Genomic DNA, 25237 nt, shown 5'->3' with positions numbered 1-25237 from the left:
AGCCCAAGACTTGCTCCAAAGTTCCTTCTGGTGCTGTAGTGAACAGAGAAAGAACCAGATATTACAATTGCTGGGGGGGAAAAAAGTAACTAAAAGCTTTGAATCTCTTCTTCTCAGGGCAGTAACTGAGATGAAATCATAAAATTTTTGCTGTGTATTTTTAGTAAACTTTTCAAATACTTTTAAAATTTGGATCTAAATATTTTAAAAGGCTATGTCAATAACTACATACTTGGTTTTATTTTATTATTTCATTGATCTCTACTTGGAGTTTGATCTGGTGTTTGTGAACAGCAGCAAAAATGTCATATTCATTTAATATTACTAAGTAAAACTCAGTCTAAATAAGTAAAACCCAGCCTCAATTAGGTGACTTATTGTATATTCCTTGATCACTAGCATATCATTTAATGGATTTTCAAATTGGGTTTTAGTTCAGAGTTTGTGGATCTGCACATCCCTGAGTTTTACAGGCAGGACTCACACATACAGAAATCTTCCTCACCTGTTGCCCAGGTTTGTCTCTCAAGATCTTGGAGAGTTTTGGGCCCATGTTTCCAACGTCTTCACAGTTCAACAGCTCTTGGGGTGTGCTGGATGTGCCTTAGGCTGAGGATAAGCAGAAGCTTAATTTGTTCCAAATGATTTTCCACTCTTTTTCCTATTGTTTATTATTTATTCTGCTATAATTTATTCACAAGATTAAGTGGGTAAACAACATCACAAGTACTTCTAGCTGCACAGTCCAGTGAGCATAATGATGCCAGCTTTAAATGCTGAGCAGTGCTGATTAGAGCTATTACACAAATATTCATTTGTTTGCTTTACCTTTACCACTTTGCTCACATACTTCACAAATTAGGGTATTATCCTTTCTTTCCCCTCCCCTTACTGCTTTTTTACCATCAAATGAAGGTAATTTACCATTTTTCCATTTGAATTGAAAAGTTAATTGAACTTAATGGCTCCAGAAAAATCAATAATTTCCTACTGTTATTGATATAATGAAGCACATGGACGAGATCACCCAGTAAAGACACAAACCACTTAAATGAAGAATTCAGCTCCACCTTGAACTGTTTAAATTCTCTGTGTGGACAGTTGAGGGAAGATCCCTGTGTGTGGGGAAGCAACTGTAACTTCAGCACATTGAAGTTATCATAGAATCATTTAGTGTAAAAAAGTCCAACCACAACCCAGCACTGTCACATTCTCCCCTAAACCACGTCCCCAAGTGCCACTTCCACGTGTTTGAACATTTCCAGGGATGGTGACTCCACTGCTTCCCTGGGCAGCCTGCTCCAATGCCTGACCACGTTCTCAGTGAATAATTTCCCCCTAATATCCAATATAAACCTCCCCTGGTGAGAGCTGAGGCTGTTTCCTCTCATCCTGTCACTTTTACCTGGGAGAAGAGACAAACCCCTACTGAGCTACAGCCTCCTGTCAGGGACTTGTGAAGAGTGAGGAGGTCTTTGATCGTGACACAAACTGCACAGGCAGGATTTTGTGGTGTTTAACATGCTCTATTTTTCGTGCCTGGTTTTATGGAGGAGCAAGAATCCCACGCTGAAAGGTGGTTGGGGTCAGAAATCATCTCGTGAGAAGCTTCCTCAGCTGCACAGCTCTGCCATAGAAAGGGAGAAATGGGAGCTGCTTTGAAATGGAAAACCCTGAGGTTTCTTCCCAAATTTAAAAATACAGATTTATTTGGAAACTGCCATTAGCTCCTGTCCTGGAAAAGGTTGAATGGTTCCTAGGAGAGTATATAGGAAATTCCAAACAAAACACTTCTAAATCTTTAAATCTGGATCAAAATCATTAAATCCCTAAATGACGTAGGAGACATTAATGCCCTTAATTTAGGGATCAGTGTAGTAGAAAGGGAATGGCAAATATGAAGTTAATGACATTTAAATTACTGTTTCATTAGAACACAGCTTTGCCACAGTATTTTACTGAATTTAGGATACCCAGAGATCAATAGCAATTCCCTTTATTTAAGGCTCTGGTGACGTTTACTGTGTAATATTTTTCTTGAAAGGTGTTGCTATTTGTGAAAATGTTTTTGTGAAATATTAGTGGAATTAAATGCATATTTAATTGCACTTTACAGTAGCATTAATTTGGTACTTGAAACTTCTGCATTAATTTGTGTGATGAATGGATGTGGAGAATACAGGACAGACAGTTTCTGCAGGATATGCAGAATGGAAAAGTGAGACTGAAGTCAGCTCAACACTGTGTGCTAGGGGATGAAGAGGGGGCAAAAGGGGCTGCTTTACCTCAAAAAGTAAGGAAATAATAACTAAAAAATACAGGCTACATTATAATACAGGCTAAATTATAAAAGCTGGAAATTTTTTCATTCTTCTTCCTGAAAATTTTGTTTGGTGCCTTGGTGATGCTTCATGAGCACCATGGTGCCCACATTGCCTTCATTCCACCTGCCAAGACTTTTCTCCCTTGGGTTCTGGAGTCCCCCACCAGTGGGATGAGAGATGCTACATCCCAATATATTTACATCTAGACTGGAAAATAATCTCCATGAAGTATCCCAATTAACCCCCTCAGAGGCACCAAGGGAGGATGGCTGAGTGGAAACACTTTCATTTAGGAGGCCCTGGCTTTTGTTGCAAGTTCTTGGAAGATTCCAAGCAGAATGAATAACTTTATGGAAGCTGCCAGTCCACAAAGCTGCATTTGCAGAAGGAAATGTTGAAATGAGCTGTTGAGAGTATAATAATAATTTATTATTAAATTTACTATGTAATTTACTGGCAATAATTTACTGAAGGTTCTGTGCATCCCCCTTAGGATGTGGTAAAGAGCACAGAAAAACCTGGGAGTGTTTTTGAGATTGCAGCAGAGGTGCAGCTTGTCCAGTTCTCCCCACAACATTTCAGGCTGACACTTATGGCATGAAAAAAAAAAATAACAAAGGCTGGTTGGAACAAACCACTTCTTTTTAGCACTCTAGAAATTGTGGCTATTACCTTCCCAGCATCCTCTCAGCTAATGGCCTGAAACAGGACCAATATTTGATTTCTACTTGCTGTATTTACTGTATAAATAGATACTTCATGGGCTTCATTCTTTACTGAAATTGAATTAGTGGGTTAAATAGACAGAAATATTTCCTACTGTGGTACACTGATCTCTTAGCATCTTGCACTGACCTGATAACAGGCTAGCAGGAGAGTAAACTTAATTATTTTTTAAGCTAGAGACTGACAATGGAGAACACTGAATATTTCTGAAACCGAGATCTTCTTTTCTGTCATTAAAAAGCCAGGGAAGTCTGAAAGGAGTGTGAGTTCAAGGCACATATCAGTGTGATTATTGAAGGCTTTTCAGAGAGTGGCTTATCACCTCCCCAGCTTATTTACCTGATAAACCAGAGCCTTATGCTTCAAAAGCCCCAGCAGCTCAATCCCAGCGTGGGAGCCACCTCTCAGTGAGGATGAGCCCACTCTGATGGTGCTGGCAAGCAGGACCTCACCAAGGCCTTTTGCTGCAATCTGCACTTCAAAACACCCCTGCAAATGCTCAGTTTTATTAAAAGCAGGAAATGCTTGATGTGCAGGGGGGGTTTTGCTTCCCCAGTTCTGCCCCTTGAACTCGATTTCTTTGTGAGAGAAGGTGAAAGGTGAGGGTCTGTGGTTTTGGGAGTGTTGGAGAGGATGCACAACCCATCCCTGTGAGCTGCTGATCTCTGCCAGCCACTGGGACACGAGATTAAGAGCTAATTCCAGATGGCCTTTACCAACCCCAGTGTGAGCAGCAGTAACTTGCAAAAGCAATAAACAGCCTTTGCATTGGCATTTGCACCCAAAAGCTGCTGCTGTCCCTGGGGAGGTTCTGTCAGGGGTTCCTGCGTCCCTGAGCATCCTCTGCCACCATTCCCTGGCTCTCCCTGCCTGTCACCACAGGCCCCTGCTCCAATCTGCACATTAATCTTGATTCTAAACCATCCTGCAGACGCTGCATGCAAATGTACTGAGTGATTCAAATTGGTTTTCTCTGTTTGTAAATGTAGTGTTCTGTGACTGCTCAGGGGCACTTGGAACATATGCTCCTTGATATCTGACATTTTTCAGAATTCCAAGCAAGGGAGGCTGTTTTTCGTGTGGGCTCATGTGCCCTGTTGTGCTGCGGGTCCTGTGGGAGAGCAGCTTCACATCCATGAGGGAAAGGGTTTCTTTTGGGATGGGGGGAAAAAAAAAATAACCTCAGTTACAGCCAAGTCTTTTGTTCAGGAGGTTTGTGTGAAGATTGCATTACTTATCTCCCTGGTTTCAATTGTCTCTGCCTGGTTCTCCCTGGGCTGGTGACACAGAGGGGTGAACCTGGATGTGCTCTCAGCCTCAGGTTGGGGCCAAGAGCCCTGGGGAAGGGGCTGGGGAGCAGGAAGGGCACTGGGAAGCCTTTGCTGCCCCTTTCCTCACCAAACCCCACATTTTCCTGACCTCCAGGTGCTCCTTACTGCTTGTGCTGGGATACTCGAAGGCCGTGCACTGGCTCAGGTCACTGCTCTGTCAGCAGGACAGGCAGAAACAGCTGGAACTCCTCCTGCTCTCACCTGCTGTCCTGCCCATCTGCTCCCAGGTGAGGCACCCCTGGAGTACCTGCAGGGCTGATGCTGAGCCCGGTGGTGTTTTCACCTCAGCCCCAATGGGCCCAGCTGCAAACCGGGAGAGAGGAGGAGGAGGAGGGCAGTGATGTGCTGAGGAGAGCTGCATTGGCTCGTTGTTTTCGGGGTCTTTTCGGTAAGTTTGGTGGGGTTGCCTCCCATGGCATGCTGGTCTTGAGGCTGTTTTGCATTCCCTCTGATTCCCCCCATGTCCCCTCCTCTCACCGTCCGGGGACAAGGACAACTTAGCCTCAGGCAGGGCCATACCGATACAAAAGGAGCAATTTACGAGAACAATCGGTGATTTCAGTAACAAACAGGTAGAACTTCACCTTGGCAGCAACTGGTCCAACTGGTTCTACAACTCTTTTTCCCCCCCAAAAAAAATTGGCAGATTTTTTTATTTGTAACAAGAGGAGTGATGTGCTGCTTGGCCACTTCACTGCAGGGATGCTCCCCGTGGAAAACCAGCCTGGATTCAGCCAGCTTGCATCACCTGTTTTCAAGGCAGCACTGCTTGGTTTCCCTGGCTGAGGCAGCTGAGGGTGCTGAGGGTGCTCCTGCATCTCCTGTGGGGTTCCCGGGTGCAGCCCCACCTGGGATGTGGGGTTTGCAGGCAGCAGCCCAGGCTGGTGGCCAGGAATCGCTGCGGTGTGTCCAGTGCTGCTGCTGGGCTGGGCCACTGCTCCCCAGGCTCCAGAGACGCTGCCAGGGCTCCAGGGGCACCCAGCCCTGCTCCCGGAGTGCCTGGCTGCAGCACAGGGCGGCAGGCACGCACCTCAGCACTAATTCCTTCCTCTGAAAGGGAATAAGCACTCCAGCAGTTCGCCGGGATAATTAAAATTCATGTTATCCTCCACCAAGCTCAGACAATTCTCTGTTGTCAGCACCTCCAGAGGTCCTGGTTTAGCTCCTTCTGGTTCATTTAATGATGTAACAGTGAGAAGGAGAGATATTCCTTTTATTGTTGATGTGTAAGGTTTAGAATTAAACGTCTCTGCTGGTTGCTGGGTACTTTCTGCTACTGCCAACCCCGTGAACTCTTTAAACATATGCTAATGAGCCTGACTGGCTCCCATTCCTTCTGTATAATCCATGAAGGAAGAAAAGTCAGTCGTGCTTCCTAATGGCCCCTATACGTTGTAGTTAGCACAAAACCACTGTGAAGTGATGGAGATCTAGAGTTTAATGCATGAATTAAGCAGAACCCCTCTGACCACACTCCATTAGAAGAGAAACTGTCTCTAGGGAGACAAAACAAGATTTCTCTTTATATATACATTGCAAGAGTCACCCACTGATCCTCCAGGCTTTTTGAAACATTACTGGCACCCAAGTGATGTGGACAGAATATAATTTATCGATATTGCTACAACTTCCCACCCAAGATGTTGCTGGAATACTGATGTACTGCAGCATAATGAGGTTTTGAAGGGAGTGTGTATGTTATCCACAGCATTGCTTTCTCTCCTGCACCTGACTCCTCAGCCCTGATGGAAATGGGAAAGGAATTCTGTGTATTTTAACAGTCTGTTATTGGTTTTTATTTTTAACATTGCTTTTAAACACCTTTATGCAGTTTTTTTTCTGGCTTGGCCAGCAGTTGTTTTTTTGTGATTTGCTCAGAAAATAGAGGGGGAAAGTTATGCAGTTATCCTGTGATGGATTAATGCAAAGGGATAACAGGGTTAAAACCTGGTGTAGTGGCATTGGGCTGCTGGGGCTCAGCCATGGTACACAAAACTTCTGCTCTTTCAAGGAGAATGTTTTCATCTGGAGCAGCAAGGAATAAGCAGTCCCTGCACAGACTGTCCCCACTCCAGCACTGTGCAGCTGTTCCTTGCAAGGTTATGATTGATTACAGCAGCTTATGCAGTCAATGGGTAGAAATAAGAGACTAAGAGACCTCGTTTCCTGCTTCATGATCCTGCAGCTCCATTCAAAACTCAGCTGCTGGGATCAGCTTCTCACCTGAGGGTTTGATGAGTATAGGGGCTTCTCTGCTGCCTTGACACAACCATCTGATCTCAGCTTTTAAAGCTAATTTATTTCTCATTGTGTGTCTTTCTGTGGACAAGCAGATACCAGATAAGAACCTGGAGCTACTATTGGCATGCAGAAATTGTGTGTTATGGAATGGGGTTGTAGAAATCTTGGGAGTTATTTGGATGACGCCTTCTTGGCATCCCTCCTGTGCATGAGCTTTCAAGAAAGGGTCTGCTCTCACCTGTGCTGTTCAGCTGGGTTTGGTACCAGTACCAAAAACTCTAATGGCTCTTTGGAGTGAAAAACTTCAAAGAGTAAAAGTACAGAGAGGGTAACTGCAGAGAATATTTACTCTTTCCAAGAAATGCAAGTGAGTTAGTTCTGTCACAATGATTTGGGCAGACACATTTCTTACTGTTACTCTTTCAAATTCCCAGGAGTGTTCTCAGAGGGTCCTCCCATTTCCCACAGGACATGTTAGGACATTCCAGCCCTTCTAATAAAGAAATATAAAAGAAATCTCTTAATATATAGTGAGAGTCCTACTAGATATTGTTTGCCTTCTGTATTCCTAAGGATTTAGGACAAGGTTTCTGCAGAACCATCAGCCCAGGAGGGAATTTTGCAGATCCCCACAGCCTGAACCTGCAGATGGTCACAGAGGAAGGATTTTTGTGTACCTCACTTTGGCTGCCCTCTCACTGTCATGCAGTGAATGTGTTTGCTCTGTAAAGCCACAGGCTTTGCTTCAGCTCTGTAACATTGCCACATTTCTGGGTTTTGCTCTGATATTTGTTCTTCGTGCCCTGCTCTGCCCCATGGTGTTTTGGTTTGATGCAAGTTCTTAATGGGAAAGCAATTGCTCAGGGAAATGTGGTGCCTATCAGCTGTCTGATCACAGCTCCCCATCCATGGCATTAAACTGAGGCTGTGTCAGTCTAAAGGCTCCACAAAGAAGATTTGCTTCATAAAATTCATCTTGCATATCATGCCTCTCTTTGTGTGCAGTGTTCAGAAGCTCACTGCTCTGTTCCCATAATCTACCAAATAATAACAGTTAGCACTTACATCTGCAAATCAATACTCAGGCTCTCGCTCCTAACTGTAATGAAAGTTTGTTTTTGTGTGAAACAGTAACTTTCATGTCTATAAGATTGTTGCATTCTGTATTTCTGTCAGATTTGACGACAGTCACCTCCTGAAGCTTTAACAAAAGGCAGAAATTCCCCTGGTGCTTCTGGCAATTACACATCAGTCTTTGTGGAGGCAGAAGATTACTTGCTGATTCCTGTTTGCTGATTCCATTATGTATGTATGCTCTAGTACATAATGGCTTGTTAATCCCTTAAAACAGCATGGCCAGGAATATTCCTTCAAAACTGTATTTTGGTTCAATTAAAAAAAAAAAACAAAACAACAAACCAGCCATCAAAAATTATGAATTCCATAGAGCCTCTTATAACCACTGGGGTTTTGAAGATGATCTCTATCAGGGAACTTATCATTATGGGAGCTGGACTGTGTGTGATGTGGTGAACTGTTTCCTTTTGAAGATATTAATTTTCCTGCCACCGATTTGAGGCAATGTGCTCGCAGTCAAGCCAGGCAAGAGTAATAGAGCTGATGAAGACAGCTTGGTGTGTTATTGTGCTCTGGAATAATTCTGTTAGGGTCCAGTCTCTCTCTTTCCTGAGATGAATTCCTGGTTTCTCTTGTGTTTCTGATCACTCAGCTGCAAGGCTCATCCAGAGCCCCGTCCCTATGGAGAGCTGTGGGATGGTTTGGCCTTACTAAGGTCAGGTTTTACACCCTCTTTAGGGGATACCTCAGCCTTGCTTGCAAAAAATGCAGTGCTGTATGATGCCATGCTCTGTGAAATGGGATTAGGAGCCAGAAAACAGAATGGCATAAAGGATTTGGCCCTGTCTTGCTTTGTGCTTGGGTGCAAACCTTGCCCTGCCCAGCTGCTCTTTCCCCCTGCACTGCTCTGTGCACATCTTTGGAGCTACCTCATGGAAAAATGGTCACAACAGTCACTGAGAAGCCCTGCAAGTTCCCTTGGACCCCTTTTGTGTTCCTTGTACCCAGGCTTGTCCCACACAGTGACAGCAGTGAGAGGTCACAGCCTTGCTGTGGGTCTGAGAGGCGGACAGGTCAGCAGAACATCCCTCTGCAATTCCCTCCCTGTTCCTGGGGTGTTCTCCCTAAAACCTTTAATAGACAGTCCTGTCCCTGCAGAGCTCATGATCCAATAGGAAAGATGGAGACTGTGATGGAGAGTGTAAGAATATCCATCATTGCATGAGGGGAAAAGAGGTGCAAAGAGATTGAGCACAAGGTCACAGAGGAAGTCCTGTGACAGGACCAAGAACTGAATTGGCTCCTCTGGGGTCTTCGTCCAGTGCTTTAATCACAAAACATGCCTTCACCTTTGTGCTTTTCTGTTATTTAATCAGCTGAGGAGAAGAAAAATGCAAATGGATTTAATTAAAGGAGAGAGCAAATTTCTAATTTCAGGCTGGATTGTTCTATGGTTATGGAAATTTTGGGGAAAGGAGAGAGTAAGCATCTGTAATTTCTCTTTTCTTGACAGATGTATTTTCATTTACACAGCTGTGCAAAAATTATATTTATATATTTTGTGACATCTAATTTTAGCCTTGGAGCAGATCTGATGTTGGGTTACCAAGAGGTATCATTTTCTGGCTTGCAGAATAATCCTCCTTCTGGCAAAAAATCGGTCCTGTTTCTTCCCACAGACATGGTTTCTTCCTTTTAAGTGTCTCTCAGAATTATTTTATACTCAATGAAGCAAATCCTCCAAAGGCTTCATTATTCTGATGGTAGCATCATCTGATTGAATATTTCAATCATAAAGTCCTTTGGAGAATTTTAACAGTTTCCACTCGGGATGTTGGAGGCTTGGATTTCTGTGTGTTCCTGAGGTTTTGAGGAGCTGGTGTAGGAAATTGAGATAATTTCAGATGCACAGAGTTCATTGGGGAGGTAGATGTTTATGTCTGGCTGTTAACTGGAATACAGTAAATCATCCCTTTCTAAAAAAAAAAAAAAACAAACACAACTTCTCTGAGCCCTGGTCAGCAAAGCATTTAAGCACATGCTTAGGTTTAAGCATGTGAGTGTTGTCCAAGTGTGTTTCTACCATGCATTGCCAGTAAATCCAAAGGGCAGTAAAGTGTCACTTGTCAGATCCAGCTGCTGGGGACATCCTGAGGGCAGCCCACAATTCCCAACTCCAGGACAACCTGTAACATTTGCAGTGTGTGCTGCTGAGATTCTCCCCGTGAGCTCTGTCCTGTGATCCCCTTCTCCCAGCTCGGTTTCCTTCCCCTCACATCCCCACATTGCTGGCAAGCCTTGATTCTTTTTCCTTGTTCATTGAAAAAAAAATATTTTTCAATGACTCTGGAAAGAAATCTGGGTTTGTTTTGTTGAATTCCAACAGGGACAGCAGTTTCAGGGCTTTCTGTAGGGCTGTGACAGCTCTTTGTACCTCATTGCCTCCTTCCCCTCCCCTGTCGTCCCCTGGATGAAAGATTCTGGCACCCACCTTGGCAGGAGGAGCTCCTTGGGCTGACGTTGCCACCTCTGAATTGCTGAGGAATCCTCGGTGAGGGTGTTCTGCTTCTTTCAGCCCCACGTGAGGCTTTATGAACTTTAATGAACAGTATGTAATAAATTTGCCGAAGAAATTGGGTTAGCCTGTGATTAACATTCAGAGTGATGCAGATGAGTGTACCAATGATGGGAACATGTGCTCACATCACGATGAAATGCAGATGAGAGGCCCTGGAGCAAGCCCAAGGATGTGGGCCAGCACAGTTTCATCTCTGTCAGCTTTAATCTGATCTCCAGTGCCACTGCTACCGGCCTGCAGGAGGAACCTCAAACCAGACCTCGACACAACTTCAGTTTTCTGTTAGGGGCTATGAAAACATTGCTTTACAACAAAGCTCCATGTGTAGAAACCTGGGTCACTGTCTCTAAAAAAACAGTATTTCTAGCAGTGGGGAAGAGAAGGGGAAATGGTTGGGAGGTGCCTCTTGGTTTGGTTTGGCTTTTATAAACTTTTTACACTGCTTTACTGAGCAGCTGTGTCAGTCACTTGAAACCCAGCTGAGCCCATCGTCCTATGACGGCGTCGTTGTGGGGAGCACAGAGAAAAATCCCCCCCCCGACCTCCCTTTTAAATGAAGTGCAAAGTAATGCTGGGAAGGGAAAGAATAAATCAATTTTAAGTGGTAATCTATGAAGTTGGACAGAAAATGATGAGAAATGAAGCAACTGGTCATAGGAAATTGACCTTGAAAATGGTGTTTATCTGGCGGCCGCAGTGGCAGAGCCCCGCTGCTGCTGTGGGCCTGAGAGGGAATTTAAATCAGAGTTTCTTTGCTTTGAATCTCAGTTGGGTTTTGGAGGAGTTTCTTTCAGGACTGTGCTTTCTGACAGTTGTGCCAGGGGTGCAGCTCAGCAGGATTTGTTCCTTTGTGGCAGCCTGGTATTTTGCTCTGTTGCTTGAAAGGCAGCACCAGTTTGGGAGTGGTGGTTGTAGGAGAAGGGTCAGGAGAATCACTGTGGTTGTGTAACAGATACATATGTTAGGGACAGAGATGGTATTTTTGCCTGGCTTTTAATTTCCATACAAATAAACTCATTAAAGCGAGCAAAAGGACAAATGAGTAATACATGTCACCTCTGCTATTTTAAACTGTAACACCTACTTACAGCAGAAGGATGGCTATTGCAGTATTATACACATCTTATTTACAGTGAGGGGACAGCAGCATGTGGGAGGTGGAATATATTGAGTTTTCACTGAAACTCCAGCAGAAAACAATTGACAGAGTATTTCTGTGATCTTTGTCTTGTAGGGCAGGTGGTCAGGGGTCTGTCAGATTAAATAAATGTTTTTGGACAATGTTTTTCTGCCTTTTTTGTGTACATCAGCTGTGTCCATAAGTGATCCTTATGCAACTCACTGAGGTGGGTCACTTGCTGCTCTCAGCACCTGCAGGCTGGGTGTCTCAGGAATTCCCCACGAAAACATGAAGGTACAAGTAGAGTATATACAATAGAGTAGCCAAGTGCTAGACCTTGGAGAATTTATGGTCTTGGTGGCCAGAAAAATAACCTGATATGGACCTCTAAACTTTACTAAAAGACCAGAAATCCTTGTGTCAGTTCTGATGTGATCCACACAGGTGGGCTCTCTGCTCTGCTCACCTTTGTCATCACTGACCTCCTCTGCCAGATCCTCTCTCAGCAGAAGTCAGAGAGCAACCACAGGCAGGACATTTGTGGGGTAAGAGAGACCAGGACAGAACCCTCAAAACTCCCTATATTGTGTCTCATCATAGACTTTGCTTCACCCCTGAGCTTCTCAGAAGGCTGAGGCATTGCTCATTGACCATTAAATGAGGTGCTCCAGGCAATTCCTGCAGGCAGCAGCTGTTGCTGCTCCTGTGGCAGCACCCACCTGAGCTCTGGGCACCCAAAGGATCATGTTCCTTCATGGGACCTTGCTGGAGATGCTCCACTCCAAGGCCTTTCCCTTGCCTGGGAGCATTCTCTGATCCATTCAGTCTGGGAGAGGGTCTGGGATGAGCATTGGGAGCAGGAAAGGGAAACAAAGGGAGAGAGGGAGGGAGCAGGGCTGTGGGAGGAGAGGAGAGAAGGGAGCCCCACTCCCAGCAGGGGAAAACTTGGATTGATCAAGCACCAGCCATGTTGGGTTGGTGGTGTTATCCCAGTGCCTGTGCTCTGATGGGAAGCTGACAAATAATAAATCTGAGCAATGTTTTCAGACTGTGTGAAAATTGAGGATTTCGAGGCAAGCCTTCTCCAGATATTTAAAATTCAGCAAGCTTTTTTTGTCCTGGGTCTTGAGATGTTAATAACTTTGACTAATTGTCAACACCACCAATTACTATGACTGATACCTTATCATTTCCCACAATGAGCAATGCTAATTAAAATTGATTGTGCTGCTGTTCTGGCACAGCAGCAAGTTTCCTTTCCATTTTTTGTTTAAACATGAGCTTATTGTGCCTATTTGGTGAATTAAATAAGGAAAGCTCATTATTCTGATGTTTATTTTTGAGCAGGGGTTCTAAGCCACATTGGAAGCCTGTTACAAGTGTCAAAGAAATAGAGTGTGAATAAATTGCATTTTTTGGAGTACCAAAACATACACCTAATAATAATATTTAGCACTTTTATACCACAGTGCTTTTTACATGATCACATTTCTGCACAAACGTAACCACTTCTATTATCTCTGTAAGGTGGGCAAACACTGTTATTGCTGTTTCACAGACACTGCAGCAGATATGCCAGAGCTTTGATTCCCTAATAGCAGAGCACTTCAAGCTATTCACTTCAATTAGTTACAGATCCCTGTCTTACAGCACTCTGAGCTGCCTAAGTTACAATTTGCAAGACTAGTTGCTTGAATTTTATCCAAACTTGGCCTTTTATTTCTCGCTTATTTTTTTTAAAGCATGGTTATTTATTTCTCCCAAAGGTAGGATCAGGAATCCTTTGCTGCTTTGTCTGCCCAGCGCTGTAAATGTTGATTCTGCCCATGCAGGGTCCTGTAGGAGGGATGGGGCTGTGCAGATTTGTGTCCTTCTGGTTTGAGTCTTTGCTTCATCAGCTGCATCTCCTGGTGTCAGATCTCCTGTTCTTTACTGGGTAGAAGCTGCTTGCAGGGAGGAGAGATGGCTGAACAACAGCAACTCTGAAACTCCCAATATCCATTTCCTGCTGTACTCTGAACTTTGCTGTGGCTGTACATGAAGTTTTCCATGGGGAGTATTTATGGGATATGTTATCACTGAAGATGTACCTGGGTTTTTTCACTGTTCTGTTGGTATCCTCTACTTAAGTGGCCAATTGCAGTTAATAGCACAAGTCTGTGACCTTATCCTGCTGGAGGTTGATTTAATCTGAGCAATTTATTCTTTCCATGATCAATATGAAATGAGTTTATATGTAATGGATATAAATGCATGGAATTGCCTGAGATATTCCTTACTTCCTCCTACTTAGTCCATAAAATGAGTCAATGAATTCATGGTACTTATTAAAAAAAAAAGTCTTTTAAAGAATTCTACATGTTGCACCTTTTCATAAACAAGATCTCCCTTAGGCTTTGACAGAAAGGGAACCCATGTTTGCCTGCTTGGTGCCTTGTATGAGCAGCCATAGGGGAGTGTGCCAATCAAAAAATATTTCATATTTATTGGGAAAAAAACGGAAAAATTGGGCACTTGAAAGCATGATTAAAATATTTATATTACAGAAACACCACCAGCAAAATTCATATCCAAAAAGTAAATATTTCATTCCTGAATACTACTTTTTAGTTATTCACAGCTACACAACTTTCCTTTGAGCATTGATTTCTTCTGTTCCTTACAGGAGTTGGGATTTTCCCTGGAAATCTGTAGAGCTGCTTATGCCATGTTCCACGAGTGACCCCAGTGCTCCCTGCTGGGAGCAAGGGCACCTGGCCAGCAAGGCCTTGTCCCTCACAGTGACCAGGTTAATTTGTTTGTGTGGGGAAAATGCTGGAGCAGTGAAAAGCATCACCCAGTGGAGCTGTGGGAGCGTGGGGTTTGCTTGGTGACACAAAGGGGGTCACAGCAGGGGAAGCTGTGAAATACCTCAGTGCCAAGAGTGTCTCCCTGGAGCACAGCAGACCTAAATTCTCCTCTCATCTCTGCTGATGTCTCTCCCTGGACCAGGCTGAAGCTGCTCGTGGTTCCTGCTGTACAAAATCAGAGAGGAATCATGGCTGGATGGCTCCCTTGGCGGAACCAGCTGCATGTGGAGGCAGAAGTGGTTTTTTGCTTTCTTCTCTAGTTTCAAATGTCCCCTGGAGTTTCATTGTGAAAAGTCAGTTATGAAAATTGAGAGTGTGAAGGGGGGGATGTGTCATTTGGGTTGTGATTTGCTGTTAATTAAAGTTTAGTGTGACACATCCTTTATGTCTGGGGATTCCTGAGTCTCATCTCAGTGGCCTGGGTAGAACAGAGGAGCATCTCCATCGAGATCAATGCTCATTATTATTTTCCTCATTATCATCATGATCCTCATCAGTATTTGTTCTACAACGCTGGCTGTGGAACAGAAGCACAGGCAGAGATGACCTTCGCTCCTGTTCCAAACCTTTCATTTTTAACAGATAAGAGACTCAGGGGCTGGGGACAGGAGAGTGACAGTGAACTGGCAGAGAATTAGGTCCAGCTACTCAGGAGTCAAAATCAGCCACCTCAAGCAGAGCAAGCATTTGATGGTCTGACCACCTTGTTTTGTTGGCTGACCTCTTGTAAAATCTGCACAAAGGAGCACAGGAAAAGATGTATCCCTTCAAGTTAGAGACTTGGACATTTCTGCTTAAAATGTTGAAAATCAGTTCTTTTGGAAGGTCTGGGACAGAAAAGACTCTTGCCAACCTGACAGCTCATTGCTCCTGGTTTGAGATGGAGGAGTAGGTGTGTGATTTCTGTGAGTCACCTTCTGATAAGCAGCTGATAATCCCCCAAGCATCGCCTCAGTGCTGGTGATTTTCCTTTTTGCTGATGCAAAGTCATCTGGGGGGTCAGGAATTGGATGGCATTGTTAAGGCTCTCACAGGGAAATGGTGAGATACAATCAGACTGGACTTGAGGAAAATTATTTTATTTCCACTTAAAAACAGAGTAGGATGGTGAGAAACAAAGACAAAAACTAATACACCTCCTTCCACTTCTTCTCAGACCCAAGTCCAGTTTTTCATGCCCAACTCTTCTACCTCCTCCCTGCCCAGCAATGCAGGATGTTTGGGAATGGGGATTGTGGTCAGGCCATAACAGGCTCTCCACGGGAGTCATGTTAGGTTGAAAGTGTTTGGGTTAATTTTTTTTTTGCCTAAATGCTTATGTAAGGGTTTTGCTGTTTTTCAGAATATCCAAGTACAAATAGATTTGTTTCATAAAAGAGAGGGCAGTGCCAAATTATTACAGGAAACAAACAGTACCCTTATTATTTTCTGAAGAAAAGAAGGTTGTATGGCAAGTTATAGAATCAATGCATCACTAAAAAAAAATAAAATCAAAACATCTTCCTCCCCTTCCTATTTAAGTGTTGAGGATCTGTTCAGCTTCACCCCAATCCTCATTTTTGCTGATTTAGTGGGTGCTCTGCAGTTCAAGCCCTGCACACCCCTGTGCGCTCTCGAGGTTGCTCCAGGACCCTGCTTTGGGGGGACACTTTGGTTGCACCAACATCAGCTTAACAAGAGTGAAATGTGCCCTGTTGACGTGTTTGCTGTGTGTAAGAGGAGGACTGGGGAGCCAGAGGAGGTGAGAAGCTGCTCCCCGTGTGTGAGCACTGTAACCTGGAGGGTTTGTGCAGCCACGTGGTGAATGGGCTGTGGCTCTGATTGCCTGGAAATCACCCATGGCCAAAGAACTGCAGTGAGGTTTGGCCTCTCCTGGTCCTGAACCTAAGGCTGTCCCCCTTTGGGTGAGGTCTCTGTTGCTCTTTGCAGCCAGCTACGGGCCTAAAGGTTTTTCTGCATCTAAATGATTGGGGAGAGGCTGCACAAAATACTTCCCTCCTGGGAAACCCCTTTTATGGTGATAGGGTTGTTTTACCATTATGGATTTTCCAAACACAGATTTTATTGAAAGCCAGCAGGATTGCCAACGTGAATCTGGGTGTGCTGAGCAGCTGCTGGCACCCAGAGCTGGGTGCTGGGATAACTCTGGGGTTGGTGGAGGGTGATCTGCCCCATTTCCACAGCCCAGCTAATGAGCACAGTCCTTCCAGCATCAGCAGCTCATCAGAACCCATCAGGAACAGCCTCTGCTGACCAGAATGATGGGAGAGCTGTGTTTGGTGCATGACAAATAGCAAGGTGTTGCATATTTTTCATTATTAGCTCTGAATCCATACAATTAGTGGTAGAAAAGAAAATAATATTTATTTGTCTGTGAAGTCTAATGATAAAATAATAGCCAAGGAGAGTATTGATCCCTCCTTTGACCACTCTCTCCAGTGGAAGGTGTCCCTGCCTGTGGCAGGGGGGGCTGGAATTGAAGTTTTGAGGTTCCTTCCAACCTAAACCATTCTGTGATTCTATGATAAAATAGGAATTTTCATTTTCCCACCAGTTTGCATTTACCAGAGTTGGCAGTACATCTCTTGTATGAACATTAACTCCACCATCCTGCTCTCTTCCCTTCCTTCCACCAAAGCTCACCTCTCTTTTTCCCTTCCCGTGGGTGATGAGGAATGTGTGCTCAATGGACAGAAAGGACAAGGTGCCTTCTAGTGACACCAGGAAGAAAACGATCCGGGGAGTTACAGACCACTAAGCCTTTCATTTGTACCTCGTAAACTGGTTCAAATGATAAGAAAAAAAAAAAAAAAAGAAAACATTTGGGAGGCGCTGATAAGATCAGGCTTATCCAGTAGAAAGGTAGTGTAGGATATGGCTGGAAGTGATAGGGAAAGCCTAGGCTTGATGACCCAGCAGGTCACTTACAGTCTTTCTCTCTTAATCTCTTGGAAGTCTTTGAAGTTGTCAATACGAAAGGAAGAGAGAGGAACTGGCTTATCTCATTTATTTACGATGCTGAAAGGTCTTTGCAAGGCCCCCTGTAGAAAACAGTCAGAAAGACAAGGTGGGTGGGTAAAAGGGAAAAGTAGAGTCAGGAATCAAATCCTGAAGTGAAGATTAGGAATAACTGGGGAATTTTCACCATCACAGAGGGTTAAACCAGGGGTTCCTTCTGTGCTCCTAAGTCCTGTAGGTCTCTGGTTTGAGATGGAGAAGAGAGGGAAGGATAGCCAGGTCTGGGGTAGCAAAAAGCCTCTGAGGTCAGTCAGGTCCAGAGAAGGCAGTGAGGGAGGACAGAACAACCTAAACAGTAAATACATGACATAACCTCCAAAAACTGTGCTGTGTTAATGAGCGGCTTTTGCCCACCCTGTGCTTTCAGTCTGAGTTTGATGTGGTCAAACCAGAAGCCAAAGTCTTTGGTTCTGCAGCCCATGTAGGAAGAGATCTTGGTGGGGCTGCCAGTGGGGAGGAGAAGCTTTTTCCCTGCTCCCCTCCCCAGCAGGGTCTGCAGAGCAGCACCAGCTGTGCTTTTTCAGGAGCACAGAAGGGTTAGACAAACACAAATACAGTGTTATCTAAAAGGCCAGCAATGGTACTCAGCATCAGAGCAGTCTCATTATTGAAGGAGCCCAAATTAAGAGGCTTCACATAGCATTACTGGGATTTAAGTTAATTTTTTTCCCCTCCATTTAAACTCTGCTTTTGTTTCTTTTCAACAGTCGTGTCTGTCTCTCTGTCCTAAACAGATTTTGAGTAAGGGTTAAGCAAACATAATTTATTTGCATTCCCTGCTGCTCTGTCACAGCTGAGTGTGTTCCCTGCACCACTGATTTAAAAGACAGCCCCACCTCTTAACTGATGGAGCCTCCTGCCTCCCTTCCATTCCTTCCCATCCCTCTGCCTTTCCCCACCATTTTTAAGGGAGAAGAACCACTGGATGTCCCTTTGAATTCCAGGGGCTGAAGTCCTGGATGCTGCTAATGAGCAGCGAGAGCCTTTTAAGGAACTGAAACATTGCATTGTTATGATTTGTGAAACAAAAGCTGAATTAGAACTGTAACACTTAACTATGGCATCCCACTTTATTTTCCTCTAATGCAGGCTAAGCTGCCTTACAGCAATCTTTTAAATGTAATGATTGAGACTATTATAGGAAATACTATACAAAGCAACATTTTTTTTTGCAGCCTAAATAATAAGTAGGGCAAGGTTTTAAATGAGGCTAGAGTAATGAATGCTGTACAATAATTTTGATGATAAATTTCCCCGGAGGATAAAGTGGAAGAACAGAAGCAGGCTGTATTTAATCATGCAAAGTTAAAGGAATGCAGACCAACAAATATTTATAGAAATGTACGGATTCTCTAACCTTTTCTGAGATATTCTTGCCCCTTTTCACCTGAGAGACTTCGAAGAAGTTCAGGTCTTTCAGCACTTAATAATTAGGAGGAGGAATTGATCACATAGGGTCAAGTGTTTCTTTGATGTAAGAGCACAGAAATTCCTGCTTCCTCGCAGGCTGGAGGACTCAAACAATGAGACATTTGTTTTTCACAGCTCTTTCATTCATCACAGTGTCTGAAAAGCTTGCTTTGAGCAGATACACAGCATGGGATGACACATTCTGCAGCTGCTCTTCACCCACTGCGGACCCAAGGAGCTGTGTCCCACCAGAGCGGGGCACTGTGCAGAGATCCCCTTCCTAAGGCAGCAGAGGTGCCTTTGTGCAAGCACAGTGAGGAGAGCTGAGAACTGCATTGCAGAGGTGACACCTGGGCTCCCATGTGCTCAGCAAGCTCCAAATCTCTGCCCATCACCAGGCACAGGTCCACAAAGGCCACCCATCCTCCTCAAAGGTGCTGCTCCTCTGCTCTGGCTTCCTCTGTTGGTCTTGAGGACAAAAGATTGGCTTCAAAAGCTAAGGGACAGTAAAAAAGTCACTAAAGACACCTGGCTTGGCACGTTCCTGGTTGTTCAGAATGGAGGCACCTGCGGAAGGGTTAGACAATCACTCTGTAAAGTTAGATCATCGCTCCATAAGGTTGGGTTGCTTTGTGTTTTTTTTTTTAAATAACTATTAAAATAGGGTGTTTCAGTGGAACTTCAGCTCAACCTCCAACAGCATCCACTCAGCAGAGGCAAAAACCTGCGGGTTTCTGTTCAGCTGATCAATACTTACAGCGTATATTGATTTCCAATTTAGGTGTTAACTTTTTAGCTCTTAGAAGTGCTCTTGATATCAATTTTCACCTTGCCTGGTGTTCATTACATGCTGAACGTTATGGCAGTGAGTGAGCTCGGATCCCATCTGGAGGGACGATTAATTCCAGCCACTTCAGGACTGCAGCCTGCAAAGATTTACTCGCCCTGCACAAGCATCGCGGCAGCACGAAAAATCTGTGTTTAAAGCAGTGACCTGAGAAATGCTTTCACTCCAGCCTGGCGCTTTCTCCTCCACTTTCTCAGCCTGTGTAGTCATCTCTGAAATCATAGAATAAGCTAATAAATAGTGCTGTTTATTATGTTCGTGTTGTTTCGGCGCAATAACTCACAGCCAAAGAGCCCGGGGTGGCGGGCTCAGGTTGCTGCGTGGCTGGGTTTTGTTTAAGCAATAAGACACACATGATAAGCAGCGTGTCCCTGGGTGATTGTGCCTCCAGTAGTGTTAGGAGGCACAAGGTCAAAAGGCTCAGTGACTTTAACTACCTGAGAAGTGCCGCGTAATCCCCGGCAAATGGGCTGTCTGCAATGTCTTATTGCTGTATCAGGGAGGGAATTATTTCTTTTTAAAGGCAGCCACATGAATTCCCTCTGTAATTGGCACAGGGCTGACATCACTGGCTGCCAATCAGAAATCCGCTTTGTCTTGGGTTTTAACACCTTAATTTCAAGTTGGGGTCATCCGAACAAATGGATTTTGTTAAAATGATGTTTTATCCTCTTTGTGCTCCGAGTCCCATCTGCCTGTTTCGCGCTCTGTGTGTGTGCCTGCGTTGAGAATTGCTCTGCAGCGGCTTTTGTGTCATCATCAGGCACAAAACAGTGACTGCAAAGTCCTTGCGGAGTCGGTGACATGGGAGTCCTGGCTTGGCTTGAGGTGCCTGGGACATTATTCAGGCTCAGGAGCTCCAGGGAGCGAGGGGAGGGCAGACAGCCCGGCGAGCACCTAGGGAGGCAGGCTGGGAACTCAATTCTGTAGCCATCAAATCCTTTCAGCTCCTGCTGGCTTTTCCTTTTTATTGGCAAGCATAACACCAAAATAATAAAACCATCCAGATTTACAGTCACTGTTGGTAAAATAAGCACACCTAGGTCAGAGCTTTACCAGCCTGAGCAGATGAGGAGCAGGCTGTTTTATTCCAGTGATACTGAGGGGACCACAGGTCCCACGGCTGCCCTTTTTGGAAGGGGTGATGAGGGAGCCCAAAGGGGAAGATTTCCCCCTTGTTTCTCCCCACTTTTAGCCCCAGCAGAAGCAAAGATAAAAGCGCAGCTCGCAGGAATTTCCCTGCAGCTCTTTGAGCTGGTTTCACTGTCTTCCAGCTGCTCCTTCAGCAGGGGAGAGGAAATCCTGTGGCCCACCCCAGAGAATGCGTTTCCTTTGGGAAAAGGGGAATAGATGCCAGAGGTCATGACTTCTCTGTGTCAGTCTGTCAGTGGGTGGGACAAGGGCATCTCTGGGGGAAACATGTGAAATCCACAGCCGAGGAAATGCTGTGGAAGTTGCTGTTCAGCTGCACTGGAATTTAGGGACAAAGTGAGAGGAATCCTCACCCTGTTAGAGGGCAAAAATTTGACAAATAGTTTTAAAGGCTTAAAATAAATCTATCTTCATAACCTGACTGCTGTGCTTTTTTCCTTAGGTGTCTTATAGAGGTAATGATACTTCTACAGTGAACTCAATTAACCTTCTGCAGCCTCCCGTGTGACAGGGAATCCTAAATCTTCTGTTTTATGAGTGCATGTGCAAAATTTGAAGCTACTCTGAACTTAGCATTAATAAATGCCCTTTTCTAATTGGTGCCCATTTGTTTGTTTTTCTTTTCCAGTGAGAAAGACATGGTGGCTGTGAATGGAATGTAGTGTTCATGGTTGGGAAGAGATTTCCACACAGGAGAGAGGTATTGTCATTATTATTGTTATTATTATTATTATTAAGTATCTGCTTCTTGTGTGTGGATACCTTTGGAGTTTCCATTGTTCAATGATGTTTTAAGATTATCTTCAGGACTTTATTTTTGGTTCTCTGCATTGTTTTGCATAAATGGACATCCACTGCCAATAAGAATGATTTGATTCTCCTCTGTCTGATACACAGTGCATTTTGAGTGTCCTTTAGAAGCACTGTGAAAAAAAAAGGATGGGGTGAAAAACCTGTGTATTTAGGTAGAAAAACCTGTGTATTTAGGCTTCCACAGCTCAGTTCCCCTACAAAACTCCCTTCTGCTCTGTGATACATCCTGGAGGTGCACCCTGCATCAGGACACTCAGTAGTGTTTGCTCCTGAGATCTTTACATGAGCACGTTCTATGCAGAGCAAAATGCTTCATCTGGGAGGGAGGATGTCAGCAATAAATGAGAAAACAAGAGAAATGGATGATGGCCCATAATGCAAACCCTATAATGTAATCATTGTTGTTTGATAAAAGAGACACTTGGAGCAACTCTCCATGCCCTGCTAGGTATGTCTGGATTTATTATTCAAAAAGACACAATCAAATCTCTTCATTCCGTTGACAAATGGGAGCTATTCAATTCTGTATCTGCCTCTTATTTATAGCATATAGAGGGGTGATTTATATGCTGGCTGCAGATCTTCCAAAACAGTTTTAATTAGCAGCATTGGCTATTAGAATGAGAGTCCTGTAACTTCCCTGTCATACACATCCCCTTAAAACTGAACAGAAATCTTACTCTTTGCCAGGCAACACTTCTCTTATTTTTTTTTTGGTGATGCCAGAAAGACAATGCACATGTGTTTTTAGGAGCTCAGAGGTTGAATTGCTGCTGAGGAGCAGGCAGGGGAGGGTGAGGAAGAAATTTTCATTGGTGAGCCTTGGGAGGACAGGGCAGTCCTTGGAGCGTTGGCACCATCAGTGGCTTGGGGTTTGAGGACACAGTGAGCACCATGCACACCAAGGCCAGCTCAGGCTGGCAGCACTGGCATTCTGGGGTTCTGCTGTGCCTTTCTGTGCTTGGAGGAGGACGGATGTGAGCCCTCACCTCGCCGTGTCCTGTGGTTGGAGCGCTGATCCCTCCTCCCGAGGGAGGCACACGCACCGATGTTTTTGCTGGGAGCTCTGTCTGAAGATGTAAGCAAGAATCCCAGCATTGCCCCAGCTGTTCCCTGCTCCACAGAGCTGCTCTGGCTCGTGGGCTAATTGGTACCCCTGAGGTTCAGAGCAGAGGCAGGCACAGCACGGGGGGCAGCCCGGCAAAGGCGCCGGTTTGAGTCTCTATTATTTTCACGCATCTGATAGGAATGTGATCCCTTTGAGACCTCAGCCTATCTGTCAAACCTGAGATCAGCCAACAGGTTCAAAAGTTATTTGGGGAAGCAATGAGTGACAGAACAATTGCACAGCTCTTGTTTTATTCCTGAGAAACCAGGCTAGAAAAGCGCAGGAAACATAAAGAGTATTTTTTGTGCTTTATGCGGTGTGTGTAGCATGCAGAATGCTCTGTTGTTATGCTTCCACTGATCTTTTTTTGACATAAGCAATGCAGTCATTCTGTCTTTGCATCAAATAAGTCTTTGTACTGCTTGTCACCAGCTCACAGTGTCTCTGTCTGTGAGTAAACTCGGTGTTTGCTACGTCCCCCTGTCACAACTGTGCTGCTGCCTGCAGCTGGGTGCTTCTGCTCCAGCTCTGGGTGCTTTACAGTGATGCTCTGTTGGTGATATTTACTCTGGAGAGTAAGAAAACCTTAGGAAATCTGAAGTTTGAGGTTGAAAATAACATGAAAAGAGAGGACATGAGCACTGGACCTGGTCACAGAGGTTTGGTGTCTTTGCCTCCTCCCTTGGAGGAAGACAAGGAAAGAAGGCACAACTGAGAGAGAAGGTTGGATGAAGTTCATCACTGCTCTGCCAACACTGTATGTCTGTGGTGCTTGGGAGACTGATGGGAAAATGAGGAATTAGGAAATGAGGACATAGAAAAAAAAAATCTTCCTACAAGCAAGCCTGAAATTAATGTGGTCAGAAAGAAGGAATGGAAATGGTTCCTGCAGTTTGCAGTGGGGAGAGGATGGGCTCTGCAGCAAGGCATCCACAGGTAATTCACAAATCTGGGAAAAAAACTCACAGTTCTTGGGCTGAATACAAGTCAGATTTTTTTTTTTTTTTAATCTACAGAAATTGTGTGTAGGTATTTTATTTCATTTTCTGGGCATGTTGATAAAGTACACTGGTTAAGGAAGCTTTCAAATTATTAACATCTTCAGCCTTGTCTTTGAGCCAAGTGAGCAGTATTTGGTGAGCTGTCTCTGGGCATTACACTAAGTGCTTTTCTACTGCAATTCTAATAGAGTGTAGGGCTGAATTTGATAGTGTTACCTATTAGTGATTAGAGAGTGAAGGGCTTTCAGTGTGTCTGTACTGCAGAGTTTGCTTTGATTGATAAATTGGGCATTATGCATTTCATAATTTTTTAATTCTGCCTTGAAGTAATGAGATTCCCTCTTCAAATTCCTCTTTTCACTAACATTTTGAAAACATTTTGGAGGTATGAATGGGGAAGGAAAAGAGGAGAGAACAGTTTTAGTCATAAACACTTAAACTGTGCATTAGTCAGTGGCACAGGCTGAACTCTGCTGGAGAAAGGTACTTCTAAATTACCCAAATATTAACACTGTAATTATTGAGCATGGATAACAGTTATGAATTTTTTATGGATCAGTCAGGGTAGCAAAGTCATGGCTGCTTTATAGAGAAAGGTATGATGGGAACGTGCAGGAAGATGATTGAGGATTGCCTCTCACATTTTCATAGGGTCTTTCATAGGGAAAGTAGGGAAAGTGCAACCTCAAAGTACTCAGGGGATATCCCAGTACCCAGTGACTCCAGCAGGAGTCACTGCTGTGGATATATATTTATTTCTCTGACTGGGGCTGTTCTGGCAAGAGCTCCTGCCCTATTCCTCTCCAGCTTCTCCTCTATCAGTTTTCCAGTTTGTTCCTCCCCAGCTTCTGGCCTTTTCTTCTGCCACATCTGTTTTCTCCAGACAAACCCAGTTCTGTTTTACTTCGTTTTTTGGTTTGTTTTTTTTTTTTAGAGAAGGGCTGTAATATATTTGAAGTGTCTGCCATTAACTTTTGAGATTCAGTGACCTTTGTTAATCAGGAAGGAGGTTTTTTTGAGGTCTACAGGAAGAATTAATCATATGTAAACTGTTTGCTTTAAAAAGTCTCTTACCAAATGTGGGATTTCCCAGGTAGCTTTCAAAAGGTCAGAGGCTGGAGGCAGCAGCTGGAGAGCGCTGCAGGAGGACAAACCCTCTCTGAGCAGGTTCAGAGTTAGGGAGAGACCTGTGGTAACACATGGCACTGGGGAGAACCCGTTGTGTTTGAGAGGCTGGACTCAGGCCAGAAATTTGGAGTACCTAAGGAAGCAATACACAGAGTGGCACTGTGCTGTAGCACCGTGCTGACATTTGCCTGCAATATTCTCCTAGTTCAAAAGCAAGTTTTTGTGCTTTCAACAAAATGTTCCTTGGCCCTGCAAGACTGGAAACAATTTTTGGGTGAAAGAAACCATGAGAATTTTGGATAAATTTCCAGTCAGCTGCTGGTACAGTCGCTTCTCCCAGGTATGCAGGGAGTTGGAGGCTCTAAAGGAGAAGTTTGCCTCGTGGACCCAGCTTCTGCCAGCTCTTGGTGTGGCAGTTCCAAGTCCATGGTGGCAGGTGGCTCCAGAGCTGCCCATGTCGACTCCCAAAAAGCAGAGAGGCTTTTCCCCACAGGGGGGCTTTTTGTCCTGGATA

The 25237-nt window shown here is 44.4% G+C and overlaps 1 protein-coding gene across 10 annotated transcripts in view; it reads left to right on the top strand.

Annotated features, from left to right (window-relative positions):
- DAB1 (DAB adaptor protein 1) overlaps nucleotides 1-25237 on the top strand; it is a 414897-nt gene that overhangs the window by 180347 nt on the left and 209313 nt on the right. For 8 of the 10 annotated variants that reach the window (XR_004980631.2, XM_054515767.1, XM_036387798.2 and 5 more), the window contains exon 2: nucleotides 21302-21373. The gene's annotated coding sequence lies outside the window, so the exon portion shown is untranslated. Of the gene's footprint in view, nucleotides 1-21301; nucleotides 21374-23188; nucleotides 23531-25237 lie in introns of those variants that run through there. The other 2 variants (XM_036387802.1, XM_054515766.1) reach the window with 1 other exon arrangement.

Source organism: Molothrus ater, chromosome 9 (assembly GCF_012460135.2).
Source record: "Molothrus ater isolate BHLD 08-10-18 breed brown headed cowbird chromosome 9, BPBGC_Mater_1.1, whole genome shotgun sequence".
Taxonomy (NCBI): Eukaryota; Metazoa; Chordata; class Aves; order Passeriformes; family Icteridae; genus Molothrus; species Molothrus ater.
This window is presented reverse-complemented; position numbering and strand designations above follow the sequence as displayed.